The sequence below is a fragment of the Silene latifolia genome, chromosome Y (genome assembly GCF_048544455.1).
Source record: "Silene latifolia isolate original U9 population chromosome Y, ASM4854445v1, whole genome shotgun sequence".
Classification (NCBI taxonomy): Eukaryota; Viridiplantae; Streptophyta; class Magnoliopsida; order Caryophyllales; family Caryophyllaceae; genus Silene; species Silene latifolia.
The window spans coordinates 218,830,395-218,848,086 of record NC_133538.1 but is presented as its reverse complement, the minus strand read 5'-3'; positions in this window follow the sequence as shown (position 1 = coordinate 218,848,086).

The following is a 17,692-nucleotide window of genomic DNA, read 5'->3' as shown; positions in this document are numbered from 1 at the left end:
AATGGTTCACATAACGATTCACGATGCCTAATGAACATCGAGAAATGGTTCACACATTGAGTGACAATAACAAAGATAAATGTTTCACTTGAGTCACAATGCCTAAAGAAAAAGGGAAAATAGTTCACACAAGGAGTTACAAGGACTAATGAACAAGGACAAATTTTTCACAGAACGAGTCATAATGACAAGTACAAATGGTTCACACAACGAGTCACAATGACTAATGAACAAGGACAAATGGTTAGCACAATGGGTCACAATGACAAGCACAAATGGTTCACATAACTAGTCACAATGACTAATGACATCGACAAATGGTTCACACAACGAGTCACACAAGGACAAATTGTTCACACAACGAGTCACAATAACTCATGAACAAGGATAAATGGTTAACACAACGAGTCACAATGACACGGATAAATATTTCACACAACAAGTCACAATGACATGGAAAAATAGTTCTCACAACCAGTCACAATGACTAATAAACAAGGTAAAATGGTTCACACAACAAGTCACAATGCCTAAGGAACAAGAAAATCTGGTTCTGACAATGAGTCACAATAACAAGGACAAATGGTTTACACAACGAGTCACAATGACTAATGAACAAGGACAAATGGTTCACAGAAGTCAGAATGCCTAATGAACAAGGACAAATGGTTCACACAAACAGTCACAATGACTAATGACCAAGGACAAATGGTTCACACAACGAGACATAATGATAAGGTTAAATGGTTCACACAACAAATCATACAAGGATAAATGGTTCACATAACGAGTCATAATGCCTAATGAACATGGAGAAATGGTTCACAAAATGAGTGACAATAACAAGGATAAATGTTTCACTTGAGTCACAATGCCTAATGAAAAAGGGAGAATAGTTCACACAAGGAGTTACAAGGACTAATGAACAAGAACAAATGGTTCACACAACGAGTCACAATGATAAGGTCAAATGGTTCACACAAGGACAAATGGTTCACACAACGAGTCACAATAACTCATGAACAAGGATAAATGGTTAACACAACGAGTCACAATGACAAGGATAAATATTTCACACAACAAGTCACAATGACATGGAAAAATAGTTCTCACAACCAGTCACAATGACTAATGAACAAGTAAAAATGGTTCACGCAACGATTCAGAATGACAAGGACAAATGGTTCACTCAACAAGTCACAAAGCCTAATGAACAAGGAGATCTGGTTCTGACAATGAGTCACAATAACAAGGACATATGGTTTACACAACAAGTCACAATGACTAATGAACAAGGAGAAATGGTTCACATAATGAGTGACAATAACAAGGATAAATGTTTCACTTGAGTTACAATGCCTAATGAAAAAGGGAAAATAGTTCACACAAGGAGTTACAAGGACTAATGAACAAGGACAAATTTTTCACAGAACGAGTCATAATGACAAGTACAAATGGTTCACACAACGAGTCACAATGACTAATGAACAAGGACAAATGGTTAGCACAATGGGTCATAATGACAACCACAAATGGTTCACATAACTAGTCACAATGACTAATGAACAAGGACAAATGGTTCACACAACCAGTCACACAAGGACAAATTGTTCACACAACGAGTCACAATAACTCATGAACAAGGATAAATGGTTAACACAACGAGTCACAATGACACGGATAAATATTTCACACAACAAGTCACAATGACGTGGAAAAATAGTTCTCACAACCAGTCACAATGACTAATGAACAAGGTAAAATGGTTCACATAACAAGTCACAGTGCCTAAGGAACAAGAAGATATGGTTCTGACAATGAGTCACAATAACAAGGACAAATGGTTTACGCAACGAGTCACAATGACTAATGAACAAGGACAAATGGTTCACAGAAGTCAGAATGCCTAATGAACAAGGACAAATGGTTCACACAAACAGTCACAATGACTAATGACCAAGGACAAATGGTTCAGACAACGAGACATAATGATAAGGTCAAATGGTTCACACAACGAATCATACAAGGATAAATGGTTCACATAACGAGTCACAATGCCTAATGAACATGGAGAAATGGTTCACAAAATGAGTGACAATAACAAGGATAAATGTTTCACTTGAGTCACAATGCCTAATGAAAAAGGGAAAATAGTTCACAAAAGGAGTTACAAGGACTAATGAACAAGAAAAAATGGTTCACACAACGAGTCACAATGATAAGGTCAAATGGTTCACACAACGAGTCACACAAGGACAAATGGTTCACACAACGAGTCACAATAACTCATGAACAAGGATAAATGGTTAACACAACGAGTCACAATGACAAGGATAAATATTTCACACAACAAGTCACAATGACATGGAATAATAGTTCTCACAACCAGTCACAATAACTAATGAACAAGGAAAAATGGTTCACGCAACGATTCACAATGACAAGGACAAATGGTTCACCCAACAAGTCACAATGCCTAATGAAAAAGGGAAAATAGTTCACACAAGGAGTTACAAGGATTACTGAACAAAGACAAATGGTTCACACAACGAGTCACAATGATAAGGTCAAATGGTTCACACAACGAATCACACAAGGATAAATGGTTCACATAACGAGTCACAATGCCTAATGAACATCGAGAAATGGTTCACACATTGACTGACAATGACAAAGATAAATGTTTCACTTGAGTCGCAATGCCTAATGAAAAAGGGAAAATAGTTCATACAAGGAGTTACATGGACTAATGAACAAGGACAAATTTTTCATAGAACGAGTCATAATGACATGTACAAATGGTTCACACAACGAGTCACAATGACTAATGAACAAGGACAAATGGTTAGCACAATGGGTCACAATGACAAGCACAAATGGTTCACATAACTAGTCACAATGACTAATAAACAAGGACAAATGGTTCACACAACGAGTCACACAAGGACAAATTGTTCACACAACGAGTCACAATAACTCATGAACAAGGATAAATGGTTAACACAACGAGTCACAATGACACGGATAAATATTTCACACAACAAGTCACAATGACATGGAAAAATAGTTCTCACAACCAGTCACAATGACTAATGAACAAGGTAAAATGGTTCACACAACAAGTCACAATGCCTAAGGAACAAGAAGATCTGGTTCTGACAATGAGTCACAATAACAAGGACAAATGGTTTACACAACGAGTCACAATGACTAATGAACAAGGACAAATGGTTCACAGAAGTCAGAAAGCCTAATGAACAAGGACAAATGGTTCACACAACGAGACATAATGATAAGGTCAAATGGTTAACACAACGAATCATACAAGGATAAATGGTTCACATAACGAGTCACAATGCCTAATGAACATGGAGAAATGGTTCACAAAATGAGTGACAATAACAAGGATAAATGTTTCACTTGAGTCACAATGCCTAATGAAAAAGGGAAAATAGTTCACACAAGGAGTTACAAGGACTAATGAACAAGAACAAATGGTTCACACAACAAGTCACAATGATAAGGTCAAATGGTTCACACAACGAATCACACAAAGATAAATGGTTCAAATAACGAGTCACAATGCCTAATGAACATCGAGAAATGGTTCACAAAATGAGTGACAATAACAAAGATAAATGTTTCACTTAAGTCGCAATGCCTAATGAAAAAGGGAAAATAGTTCACACAAGGAGTTACAAGGACTAATGAACAAGGACAAATTTTTCATAGAACGAGTCATAATGACATGTACAAATGGTTCACACAACGAGTCACAATGACTAATGAACAAGGACAAATGGTTAGCACAATGGGTCACAATGACAAGCACAAATGGTTCACAGAAGTCAGAAAGCTTAATGAACAAGGACAAATGGTTCACACAACGAGACAAAATGATAAGGTCAAATGGTTAACACAACGAATCATACAAGGATAAATGGTTCACATAACGAGTCACAATGCCTAATGAACATGGAGAAATGGTTCACAAAATGAGTGACAATAAGAAGGATAAATGTTTCACTTGAGTCAAAATGCCTAATGAAAAAGGGAAAATAGTTCACACAAGGAGTTACATGGACTAATGAACAAGAACAAATGGTTCACACAACAACTCACAATGATAAGGTCAAATGGTTCACACAACGAATCACAGAAAGATAAATGGTTCAAATAACGAGTCACAATGCCTAATGAACTTCGAGAAATGGTTCACACAATGAGTGACAATAACAAGGATAAATGTTTCACTTGAGTCACATTGCTTAATGAAAAAGTGAAAATAGTTCACACAAGGAGTTACAAGGACTAATGAACAAGGACAATTTTTTCACAGAACGAGTCATAATGACAAGTACAAATGGTTCAGACAACGAGTCACAATGACTAATGAACAAGGACAAAATGTTAGCACAATGAGTCATAATGACAAGAACAAATGGTTCACGTAACGAGTCACAATGACTAATGAACAAGGACAAATGGTTCACACAACGTGTCACACAAGGACAAATGGTTCACACAACGAGTCACAATAACTCATGAACAAGGATAATTGGTAAACACAACAAGTCACAATGACAAGGATAAATATTTCACACTACAAGACACAATGACATGGAAAAATAGTTCTCACAACTAGTCACAATGACTAATGAACAAGGAAAAATGGTTCACACAACGATTCACAATGACAAGGACAAATGGCTCACACAACAAGTCACAATGCCTAATGAACAAGAAGATATGGTTCTGACAATGAGTCATAATAATAAGGACAAATGGTTTACACAACGAGTCACAATGACTAATGAACAAGGACAAATGGTTCACACAATTAGTCAAAATAAGATCGGCAAATGGTCCCCACAACGAGTCACTATGCCTAATGAATAAGGACAAGTGGTTCACACAACGAGTCACAATGACAAGGACAAATGGTTCACACAACGAGTCACTATGACTAATGAACATGGACAAATGGTTAGCACAATGAGTCACAATGATAAGCACAAATGGTTCACAGAATGAGTCACAACGACAAATGAACAAGGACAACTGGTTCGCACAATGATTCAAATTAAAAGGGCAAATGGTCCCCACAACCAGTCACAATGCCTAATGAACAAGGACAAATAGTTCACACAACAAGCCACAATGACAAGGACAAATGGTTTGCACAAACAGTCACAATGACTAATGACCAAAGACAAATGGTTCACACAACGAGACACAATGATAAGTTCAAATGGTTCACACAACGAATCATACAAGGATAAATGGTTCACATAACGAGTCACAATGCCTAATGAACATGGAGAAACGGTTCACACAATGAGTGACAATAACAAGGATAAATGTTTCACTTGAGTCATAATGCCAAATGAAAAAGGGAAAATAGTTCACACAAAGAGTTACAAGGACTAATGAACAAGGACAAATGGTTCACGCAACGAGTCACAATGATAAGGTCAATTGGTTCACACAACGAATCACACAAGGATAAATGGTCCACGTTACGAGTCACAATGCCTAATGAACTTCCCGAAATGGTTCACACAATGAGTGACAATAACAAGGATAAATGTTTTACTTGAGTCACATTTCCTAATGAAAAAGTGAAAATAGTTCAGACAAGGAGTTACAAGGACTAATGAACAAGGACAAATTTTTCACAGAACAAGTCATAATGACAAGTACAAATGGTTCAGACAATGAGTCACAATGACTAATGAACAAGGACAAAATGTTAGCACAATGAGTCATAATGACAAGCACAAATGATTCACATAATGACTCACAATGACTAATGAACAAGGACAAATGGTTCACACAACGAGTCACACAAGGACAAATGGTTCACACAACGAGTCACAATAACATGGAAAAATAGTTCTCATAACCAGTCACAATAACTAATGAACAAGGAAAAATGGTTCACACAACGATTCACAATGACAAGGACAAATGGCTCACACAACAAGTTACAATGCCTAATGAACAAGGAGATCTGGTTCTTACAATGAGTCATAATAATAAGGACAAATGGTTTACACAACGAGTTACAATGACTAATGAACAAGGATAAATGGTTCACATAAATTATTCTAAATAAGATCGGCAAATGGTCCCCATAATGAGTCACTATGCCTAATGAATAAGGACAAAAGGTTCACACAACGAGTCACAATGACAAGGACAAATGGTTCACACAACGAGTCACCATGACTAATGAACATGGACAAATGGTTAGCACAATGAGTCACAATGACAAGCACAAACGGTTCACAGAACGAGTCACAACGACAAATGAACAAGGACAACTGGTTCGCACAATGAGTCAAAATAAGAAGGGCAAATGGTCCCCACAACGAGTCACAATGCCTAATGAATAAGTTCAAATGGTTCACACAATGAGTCTCAATGAGAAGGACAAATGGTTCACAGAAGTCAGAATGCCTAATGAATAGGGACAAATAGTTCACACAACAAGCCACAATGACAAGGACAAATGGTTTGCACAAACAGTCACAATGACTAATGACCAAGGACAAATGGTTCACACAACGAGACACAATGATAAGGTCAAATGGTTCACACAACGAATCATACAAGGATAAATGGTTCACATAACGAGTCACAATGCCTAATGAACATGGAGAAATGGTTCACACAATGAGTGACAATAACAAGGATAAATGTTTCACTTGAGTCACAATGCCAAATTAAAAAGGGAAAATAGTTCACACAAAGAGTTACAAGGACTAATGAACAAGGACAAATGGTTCACACAACGAGTCACAATGATAAGGTCAAAAGGTTCACACAACGAATCACAGAAGGATAAATGGTCCACGTAACGAGTCACAATGCCTAATGAACTTCCCGAAATGGTTCACACAATGAGTGACAATAACAAGGATAAATATTTTACTTGAGTCACATTTCTTAATGAAAAAGTGAAAATAGTTCAGACAAGGAGTTACAAGGACTAATGAACAAGGACAAATTTTTCACAGAACAAGTCATAATGACAAGTACAAATGGTCCAGACAACGAGTCACAATGACTAATGAACAAGGACAAAATGTTAGCACAATAAGTCATAATGACAAGCACAAATGATTCACATAACGACTCACAATGACTAATGAACAAGGACAAATGGTTCACACAACGAGTCACACAAGGACAAATGGTTCACACAACGAGTCACAATAACTCATGAACAAGGATAAATGGTTAACACAACGAGTCACAATGACAAGGATAAACATTTCACACAAAAAGTCACAATGACATGGAAAATAGTTCTCACAACCAGTCACAATGACTAATGAAAAAGGAAAAATGGTTCACACAACAAGTCACAATGCCTAATGAACAAGGAGATCTGGTTCTGACAATGAGTCATAATAATAAGGACAAATGGTTTACACAACGAGTCACAATGACTAATGAACAAGGATAAATGGTTCACACAATTAGTCAAAATAAGATCACAAATGGTCCCCACCACGAGTCACTATGCCTAATGAATAAGGAAAAATGGTTCACACAACGAGTCACAATGACAAGGAAAAATGGTTCACACAACGAGTCACTATGACTAATAAACATGGACAAATGGTTAGCACAATGAGTCACAATGACAAGCACAAATGGTTCACAGAACGAGTCACAATGACAAATGAACAAGGACAACTGCTTCGCATAATGAGTCAAAATAAGAAGGGCAAATGGTCCCCACAACGAGTCACAATGCCTAATGGATAAGTACAAATTGTTCACACAATGAGTCTCAATGAGAAGGACAAATGGTTCACAAAAGTCTGAATGCCTAATGAACAAGGACAAATAGTTCACACAACAAGCCATAATGACAAGGATAAATGGTTCGCACAAACAGTCACAATGACTAATGACCAAGGACAAATGGTTCACACAACGAGACACAATGATAAGGTCAAATGGTTCACACAACGAATCATACAAGGATAAATGGTTCACATAACGAGTCACAATGCCTAATGAACATGGAGAAATGGTTCACACAATGAGTGACAATAACAAGGATAAATGTTTCACTTGAGTCACAATGCCAAATAAAAAAGGGAAAATAGTTCACAGAAGGAGTTACAAGGACTAATGAACAAGGACAAATGGTTCACACAACGAGTCACAATGATAAGGTCAAATGGTTCACACAACGAATCACACAAGGATAAATGGTTCACATAACGAGTCACAATGCCTAATGAACATCCAGAAATGGTTCACACAATGAGTGACAATAACAAGGATAAATGTTTCACTTGAGTCACATTGCCTAATGAAAAAGTGAAAATAGTTCAGACAAGGAGTTACAAGGACTAATGAACAAGGACAAATTTTTCACAGAACAAGTCATAATGACAAGTACAAATGGTTCAGACAACGAGTCACAATGACTAATGAACAAGGACAAAATGTTAGCACAATGAGTCATAATGACAAGCACAAATGATTCACATAACGACTCACAATGACTAATGAACAGGGACAAATTGTTCACACAACGAGTCACACAAGGACAAATGGTTCACACAACGAGTCACAATAACTCATGAACAAGGATAAATGGTTAACACAACGAGTCATAATGACAAGGATAAATATTTCACACAACAAGGCACAATGACATGGAAAAATAGTTCTCACAACCAGTCACAATGACTAATGAACAAGGAAAAATGGCTCACACAACAAGTCACAATGCCTAATGAACAAGGAGATCTGGTTCTGACAATGAGTCAAAATAATAAGGACAAATGGTTTACAAAACGAGTCACAATGCCTAATGAACAAGGACAAATGGTTCGCACAATTAGTCAAAATAAGATCGGCAAATGGTCCCCACAACGAGTCACTATGGCTAATGAATAAGGACATATGGTTCACACAATGAGTCACAATGACAAGGATAAATGGTTCACACAACGAGTCACAATGACTAATGAACATGGACAAATGGTTAGCACAATGAGTCACAATGACAAGCACAAATGGTTCACAGAACGAGTTACAACGACAAATGAACAAGGACAAATGGTTCGCACAATGAGTCAAAATTTGAAGGTCAAATGGTCCCCACAACGAGTCACAATGCCCAATGAATAAGTACAAATGGTTCACACAATGAGTCTCAATGAGAAGGACAAATGGTTCATAGAAGTCAGAATGCCTAATGAACAAGGACAAATAGTTCTCACAAAAAGCCACAATGATAAGGACAAATGGTTCACACAAACAGTCACAATGACTAATGACCAAGGACAAATGGTTCACACAACGAGACACAATGATAAGGTCAAATGGTTCACACAACGAATCACACAAGGATAAATGGTTCACATAACGAGTCACAATGCCTAATGAACTTCGAGAAATGGTTCACACAATGAGTGACAATAACAAGGATAAATGTTTCACTTGAGTCATAATGCCTAATGAAAAAGGGAAAATAGTTCATACAAGGAGTTACAAGGACTAATGAACAAGGACAAATGGTTCACACAACGAGTCACAATGATAGGGTCAAATGGTTCACACAACGAATCACCAAAGGATAAATGGTTCACATAACGAGTCACAATGCCTAATGAACTTCGAGAAATGGTTCACACAATGAGTGACAATAACAAGGATAAATGTTTCACTTGAGTCACAACGCCTAATGAAAAAGTGAAAATAGTTCACACAAGGAGTTACAAGGACTAATGAACAAGGTCAAATTTTCACAGAACGAGTCATAATGACAAGTACAAATTGAAGGAAATCATATTTTAAATATCATTTATTTTAGTTTAAAGTTTAGTCATAAAAACTTAAGGATCTTATGCATGCAAAACATATAAATAAGTGTAGAGGAAAACCGGTTCCTTACATTGAATATTTCGGTTTATGGGCACAAGTAAGGTCTCCAACCTTCACTTGTTCTTGAGTTGTGATGTGTAATAGGATGATCCTCCAAAGACTTCAAGTATAGAAGCCACTCCTCTTGATTGCACCCAAGATTATCCCTTATCTCTACTAAATAATATGCGCTAGATATTTGTTTAGTAGTTTACCTTAAAATTGATTACTAATACTCATATATTACACTAATAATATTAGTAATTTGATTGAACAATTTTGATTGAATCTTCTCATATTTTAGATGAAGATTAAAGAGAAGAGAGAATAATGCATACACTTTTGCATGTATTTTGAATGGACAAGTATATTAAATGAGTTGTGAACAAAAGTCCTCTAATAGTGGAGGAGGTGTCACGGTTCAAGGAGGGATGAGGACCAATATCTTGTCCTTCACTTTTCCTTATCAAAACGTTAGGCATGTAAGGCTAGGTGTAGACTAGGCATCATTCGCTTACTTTATCTCATAAAATAATTCACCCACTAACACCCATCACTCTCATTATTTCGGTCCATGTACCATAAAATGGACTACCATTTTATTTTGTCCATTTATCATTTGTCACACAATATGTCACATGTACTATGCTACATGTTATTAATTAATTTTAATGCACATTTATCACATAAATATCATTTTATAAATTAATTAAATTACATTCAACAAATTGACTAGTGATACTTGATCACATAAATAAAATGGGTCATTTAATTATAATTTACAACATCTTGTAATTATAATTAACCATTCATTATCATCTCTATTGTTTCACAAACAATAAAAAATTTTAGTAATAAAATATTTCAATTACTAAAATAAATCTTATTTAATCCCATTATTATAAGATATCAATATTCTCTCTCTCAAATTGAATTGTTCAATTTTAAGGAATTGATTAACTTGTATCCTCATACAATTAATCAACTTAACAGATTAGGGCATCATCCTTTAGGTGTGACCTTAAGGGATCAACTGACCACCACCATCCCACGACAGTAACGTCAAACTCTAGCAAGCCAATCATTACCGATTAATGTTGATCAGTTGACTATATAATGAATTATCCCTTACGTATTCTAAAAAATGAGATTTAAACATGTGATCATCATGATCGACAATTGTGATAACATTATTGTCGGGGACACTCCAACAATCTCCCACTTGTCCTCGACAAGTGTGCGTCACCAATTCTCTTATCCTATTACTATCTCCCACTCAATGCAAGGTGTCTTTCAGGTCGTACTTGCAAGTGATCATATCAAGAGTGGTTTCCTCGATCTGGATAATAACTGATTTGACCGGAATTATCTACCATAGATACCTTCCGAGCGTGGCCACGCATTTCCAGTTCATTACTCCTCGAGTGGCCCTGAGATATTTTTTTGACCCTGACAAGGGGGTGGACAATTCTTATCGCACTATTCCCTTCGACTAGCCACAGCCATCATAACCCAAAATATGCCCATTTGACCCCATTTATGAAGGTCGTAGTAACATAAATCAAAGTTTATCTGAAACCATGCCACCTTAGGCGAACAGTCTTTAGTCAAAAGAATCGACTCATTAGAATACTATAGTAGCTCTCGCCACGACCAGGCTTTATAAATTTGCCAGAACTCTATAAGCGATCACTGCCCGACAAAGTGTTCCTAACAGTCTGCCTATGTGATCGACTAGTCATCTCATATGACTCTATGGCACTTGAACTTGCCATCAATCGCATCACACTCTAGTCACTTCGAGTCGTCACATCATACAAGTGACTATGGGCAAATACCATGTTAATCCGAGTTCACTTTAACGGGGTTCAATATTGTCTCTACAACCCGTTTGGATGTAACAAAGTATAAAAGGAGTTTTTAGATTTTAAAAACTCGAACGACAAATGTGATTATCTCATATGAATAGTCAATACCTGATTACTACTTCATATTTTTATAATCAATTTTCATCTTATATGTAGTTGTTCATCTCAATGGAATTGAAATGACATATGACATGACTCATCATGTTAAGCCTATGAGAAGGCTTTGGTTAGTAGGTTTTATCAACTTCTTGTACCTTACTCAACCTTAGTACATGCTCGTTTTCCTTTGTAATGTATACATTTGTATTACAAAACTTTTTAAGTACGTGTCTAGATCCAATATAGACATAAGCTCTCTAGCCTTAGAATAGCTCCCACTGTTTTCACAGTGTGCGGGATCCATCCTCTTGCACATCTCATGATTGCAAGTGTACTCAATTTCCGTTGTAAATATTTCTTATTGTTCTTTATTGCCTAGAACGATTATAGAATTCCTATTCCTGAAATTCTAGTTATCACTGAAATTCCCAAAGCCCCCATCATGCCTACTTTAGCCAGTCACTCTGAGCCGACCTTGGACTCTATCCCACAAGGGTTTAAGCTACCCACTACTACCAATGGAACATTCGAGATTCGGCCATCTTATATCAATTTGGTGGAACGAAATATGTTTAGAGGGACAGCTGCTGAGGATCCTGCAACGCATATGGAGAAATTTGTCACTTACTGCTGTTCTATTCCATTAACAGCTGGAGTGACACAAGATCGGAGTTAAGCGGTGCTCTTTCCTTTCTCCCCCGAAAGATGGAGTCTGAGTGGTTGAGAGATATGGATCTTGAAGGAGTTCTGATTGAATTCCTTGGCTCTTGCTTTCTACAAGAGGTACTTCCCACCTCAGAAGACTAATGCTTTGAGGAATCAAATTACTAGTTTCAAGCAAGGAGTTATTGAAGATTTGAATGAAGCTTGGACTCGCTTCAAGAATTTAGTTCGATCAGTTCCCCATCATGGTTTCCCAAAGTGGTTCCTTTGCAACCAGTTTTATAACGGGTTGTTTGACGATCATCGTGCCCTTTTGGATTCATCTGCTAATGGGAGGTTTCAAGATAACACCAATGATGGTGACGCGTGGAAGTTGATTGATCAGATTGCTACCCATACCGCCGGTATGGAAATCCCTAGGGGAAGCACGTGAGGTACCGGAGTTGAAAGTGCTCGGTGGCACAATTGGAGACTATTTCTGCTCAGATTGCCGAGATAAAGACTACCCAATCATTGGGTAGTAAAGAGAGAGTTCATGCTATGAGTCAGCAAGTAGAGGAGTCTTGTGCTAGATGCGGTTTGGATGGTCACGGTGTAGCTGATTGTATGAGCACATTGGAGCAGTTTAATGCCTTTCAGGCTTACAGACAAGGTGCACAAGGTACACCTTTCTCCAACTTTTACAATGAAAGAACGAAGGAACACCCGTTCCTTCAATGGTCTAGTCAGAATGTGCAAAACCCGCAGCAGTCACAACCGCAAAAGAATACTTATATCCCTCCCAACAATCGCGGTAATTAACAACAAGGGGGATATCAAAGCGAGAATCAAGGAGGGCAGGCGGTTTAACAATCAATATCAACAGCCTCCTCAAAAAACTCCTCAACAAATTCCTCAACAAGCTCCAAATAATGAGATGGCAGAGTTGCGCAAACTTTTGCAACAAACTTTGTCAATGCGTGAGAAGCAACACTCAAATTTACGAGCTAATTGCCCATAACAAGATGCTAGATAATCAAGTGGCTCAGATGGCACTTCAAAACCCATCAAAACAGGCCGTAGGTCTTCCTCCTCAAGGTAAGCAAGCTCATGAGCAAGCTAATGTTATTCAGCTGAGGAGCGGTACGTCTTATGTGAATCCCGACCTACAAAGCCTTGAGAAAGATGTGCCCATTATTGTTGATGAGGTCCCTTATATGCATCCCAAAGGATTGGGTAATTTGGAGCTTAGTGATGATGAGAAAGAGCCTGACGAAGTTGAAACACGAGCTGACGATAAAAGTAAAAAAGACGAAGGAGCTGAACCTGTAAAGGTTCCTCGATCGAGTCAGAGGTGACTCGATCGAGGATCCAGCCAGCTCGATCGAGTCACCCCTGGCTCGATCGAGGATCCCAAATTAACAGATGACGGTGTTTCAAAAGTTGTTTCTAAGGAGAAGCAAGCCGAGCCCATAACTATTGCACTACCTTTTCCTCACCGGCAACAAAAATCCAAGCTGGATAAGCAGTTCGGTAAGTATATGGAGGTCGTGAAGAATCTACAGGTAAGTGTCCCTTTTACTGAATTAATTACTCAAGTGCCGGCTTATGCAAAATTCATGAAGGAGATTTTGACAAGGAAGAGATCCTTTGACGCGGTGGAAACTATTGCTTACACTCAGAAGTGCAGTGCCATGTTGCCAATTAACTCACCACCGAAATTAAAGGATCCAGGAAGTTTTTCAATCCCTTGTCAAATTGGTCATCTTTCTATTAGTAAAGCTCTTTGTGATTTAGGAGCTAGTGTCAGTGTTATGCCGTATTCTATCTGTAAAAAGTTTAATATGGTTCCGTTGACAGTTACTAATATGACACTTCAGATGGCCGATAGAACTGTTAAACACCCATTGGGGGTGTTAGAGGACGTTCCCGTTCGAATTGGGAAGTTTTTCATCCCCGTTGATTTTGTTGTCATGGACATGGCTGAAGACAACCAAATCCCTATCATCTTGGGCAGACCATTCTTACATACCGCGGGGGCGGTTATAGATGTTAGGCAAGGAAGATTGACCTTAGCTGTGGGGGATGATATGATTGTCTTTAACTTGGAAAAAGTATTCAAAAACCCCATGATAGAAGAAACTTATCATAGTATAGATGTTGTTGATTTTACTATTGATGAGTGTCTTCCTATATGTTTGGACAGGGATCCTCTGGAGATTGCCCTTGTCACGGATCCAGTGATCGACGAGTTCATGGAGTCCAGTTCATCGATTGAGAGGCTTCTAACTGGAGAGGAATGCCCACATCAGAAGGTATACAGTTTGGGTGTCACACCTAAGGTAACTGAGGTAAAGAAACCTGAATTAAAACCTCTTCCCTCTCATCTCAAATATGAATTTCTTGATGAATGTGAAATGAACCTGATGATCGTCAATGCTAGCCTAATCAAGGTCAACTATCGACTCTTTGTTGACGCTTTGAGAACTCATAAAAAGGCAATTGGGTATAGCATTGATGATCTCAAAGGTATTAGTCCTGACGTTTGTATGCATAGAATTCATTTGGAAGAGGGCCACAAGCCCTCTGCGCAAGGTCAGAGACGACTAAATCCTCCAATGTAGGAGGTGGTAAGAAAAGAGGTATAGAAATTACTTGATGTTGGTATTATTTTCTCTATTTCTGATTCTAAATGGGTCAGTCCTGTCCAAGTTGTACCTAAGAAGGGAGGTACTACAGTAGTAAAGAATGATAAGAATTAATTGATTGCTACTAGACTTGTTACAGAGTGGAGGATGTGCATTGACTATAGGAAGTAGAACACGGCCACTAAAAAGGACCATTTCCCACTTTCTTACATTGACCAAATGTTAGAGAGATTAGCATGTCATAGTTATTTCTGTTACCTAGATGGCTACTCCGGTTTCTTTCAGATACCCATTCATCCTGAGGATCAGGAAAAGACCACTTTCACTTGTCCATATGGTGTATTTGCTTATAGGAGGATGCCCTTTGGTTTATGTAACGCTCCTGCTACCTTTCAGCGTTGTATGATGGCCATATTTTCTGATTACATAGAGTCTATCATGGAGGTCTTTATGGATGATTTCAGTGTATATGGTACTGATTTTAATATTTGCTTGAGAAACTTGACTAAAGTTTTGCAGCGCTGTAAGGAGAGCAACCTTGTTCTAAACTGGGAGAAGTGCCACTTCATGGTTACTGAAGGGGTGGTACTCGGTCATTTGGTGTCAGGTAAGGGCATTCAAGTGGATAGAGCTAAGGTTGAGGTAATTGAGCAACTCCCGTACCCGGTTAATGTTAAAAGTGTGCGTAGTTTTCTTGGTCATGCAGTGTTCTATCGCCGCTTTATTAACGATTTTTCTAAAATTCCTCAACCTCTAACACAGCTTCTTCATAAAGATGCTCCTTTTGTGTTTACTGACAAGTGTATTCAAGCCTTTGACAGGATCAAACAAGCACTTATCTCAGCTCCTATTATCCGATCTCCGGATTGGAGCCTTCCTTTTGAGATTATGTGCGATGCCAGTGACTATGCGGTTGGAGCTGTTTTGGGGCAGCGAAAGGACAAGGTGTTACATGCCATTTACTATGCAAGAAAGACTCTCGACGATGCACAAATAAACTATGCTACTACAGAGAAGGAGCTTCTTGCAGTTGTCTATTCTTTAGACAAATTTAGAGCTTATCTTGTTGGTTCTAAAGTTATTGTTCACACTGACCATGCAACTTTAAAATATCTTTTAACCAAACAAGAGGCTAAACCTAGACTTATTAGATGTATTTTACTGTTACAAGAATTTGATTTAGAAATCCATGATAAGTCTGGTGCAGAAAATGTTGTTGCAGATCATTTGTCCAGATTGAGATTCTCAGGAAGAGAGATTCTGCCCATCGATGATTCTTTTCCAGACAACCATCTTCTAGCTGTAGCTCCAAATACCCCATGGTTTGCAGATTATGCCAATTATTTGGTAGGAGGTACACTTCCTCTTGACTTATCTTATCAGCAGAAGAAGATATTTATGCATGATGTGAAGAGGTACTTCTGGGACGATCCTTATCTGTTCCGAGAGTGTGCTGATGGTATATACAGACGATGTATCCAAGAGGATGAGGTACATGCCATCCTTTCTCATTGTCACTCTTCTTCATATGGTGGTCATCATGGTCCTTCTCGGACATTTGCTAAGGTAATGCAATCGGGTTTTTATTGGCCTACTATCCTTAAGGATGCTAGTAACTTTGTCCGTTCTTGTGATGCTTGTCAAAGAACTGGCAATATCTCGCAAAGGCATGAGATGCCTCAAACTGGAATCTCCGAAGTAGAGATTTTTGATGTTTGGGGCATTGATTACCAAGGGTCGTTCCCTACATCTTTTGGGAACCAATACATATTAGTAGCTGTAGATTATGTTTCTAAATGGGTGGAGGCAATTGCCACCCCCACTTGTGATGCTAAATCTGTTGTTAAGTTGTTTTAGAAGACTATCTTTCCACGGTTTGGAGTGCCTCGCGCAGTGATCAGTGATGGAGGCAAGCATTTCAATGAGCGTCATCTTAATTCTCTCTTGAAGAAATATGGCGTTACACACCGCAGAGGATTGGCTTATCATCCTCAAACCAGTGGACAAGTGGAGATCTCCAACAGACAGTTGAAATAGATCTTGGAAAAGGTAGTAAGCAAGAACCGAAAGGATTGGAGTCAGAAGCTCGATGATACTTTGTGGGCTTACCGTACTGCTTTCAAAACGCCGATTGGAACCTCACCTTACCGACTTGTCTATGGCAAGTCCTGTCATTTACCTGTGGAGCTTGAGTACAAGGCTATGTGGGCCATTAAAGAGCTGAATATGGATCCCTCACTGGCGGGTGAGAAACGACTGATGCAGTTGAATGAGCTGGATGAATTTCGACTGCATGCCCATGATAGTGCTCAAGTATACAAGGAGCGAACGAAGAAGTGGCATGACAAGCATATCTTGCAAAGAGAATTTCATGTTGGTGAGAAAGTTCTCTTATTTAACTCTCCTTTGCGCTTGTTTCCAGGTAAATTGAAGAGTAGATGGTCCGACCGTTCATTTATTCGATTTGAACAAATTTGGGTCGGGACATCGCATTACGACACGGAAAGACCTTCAAAGTGAATGGGCAACGCTTGAAAA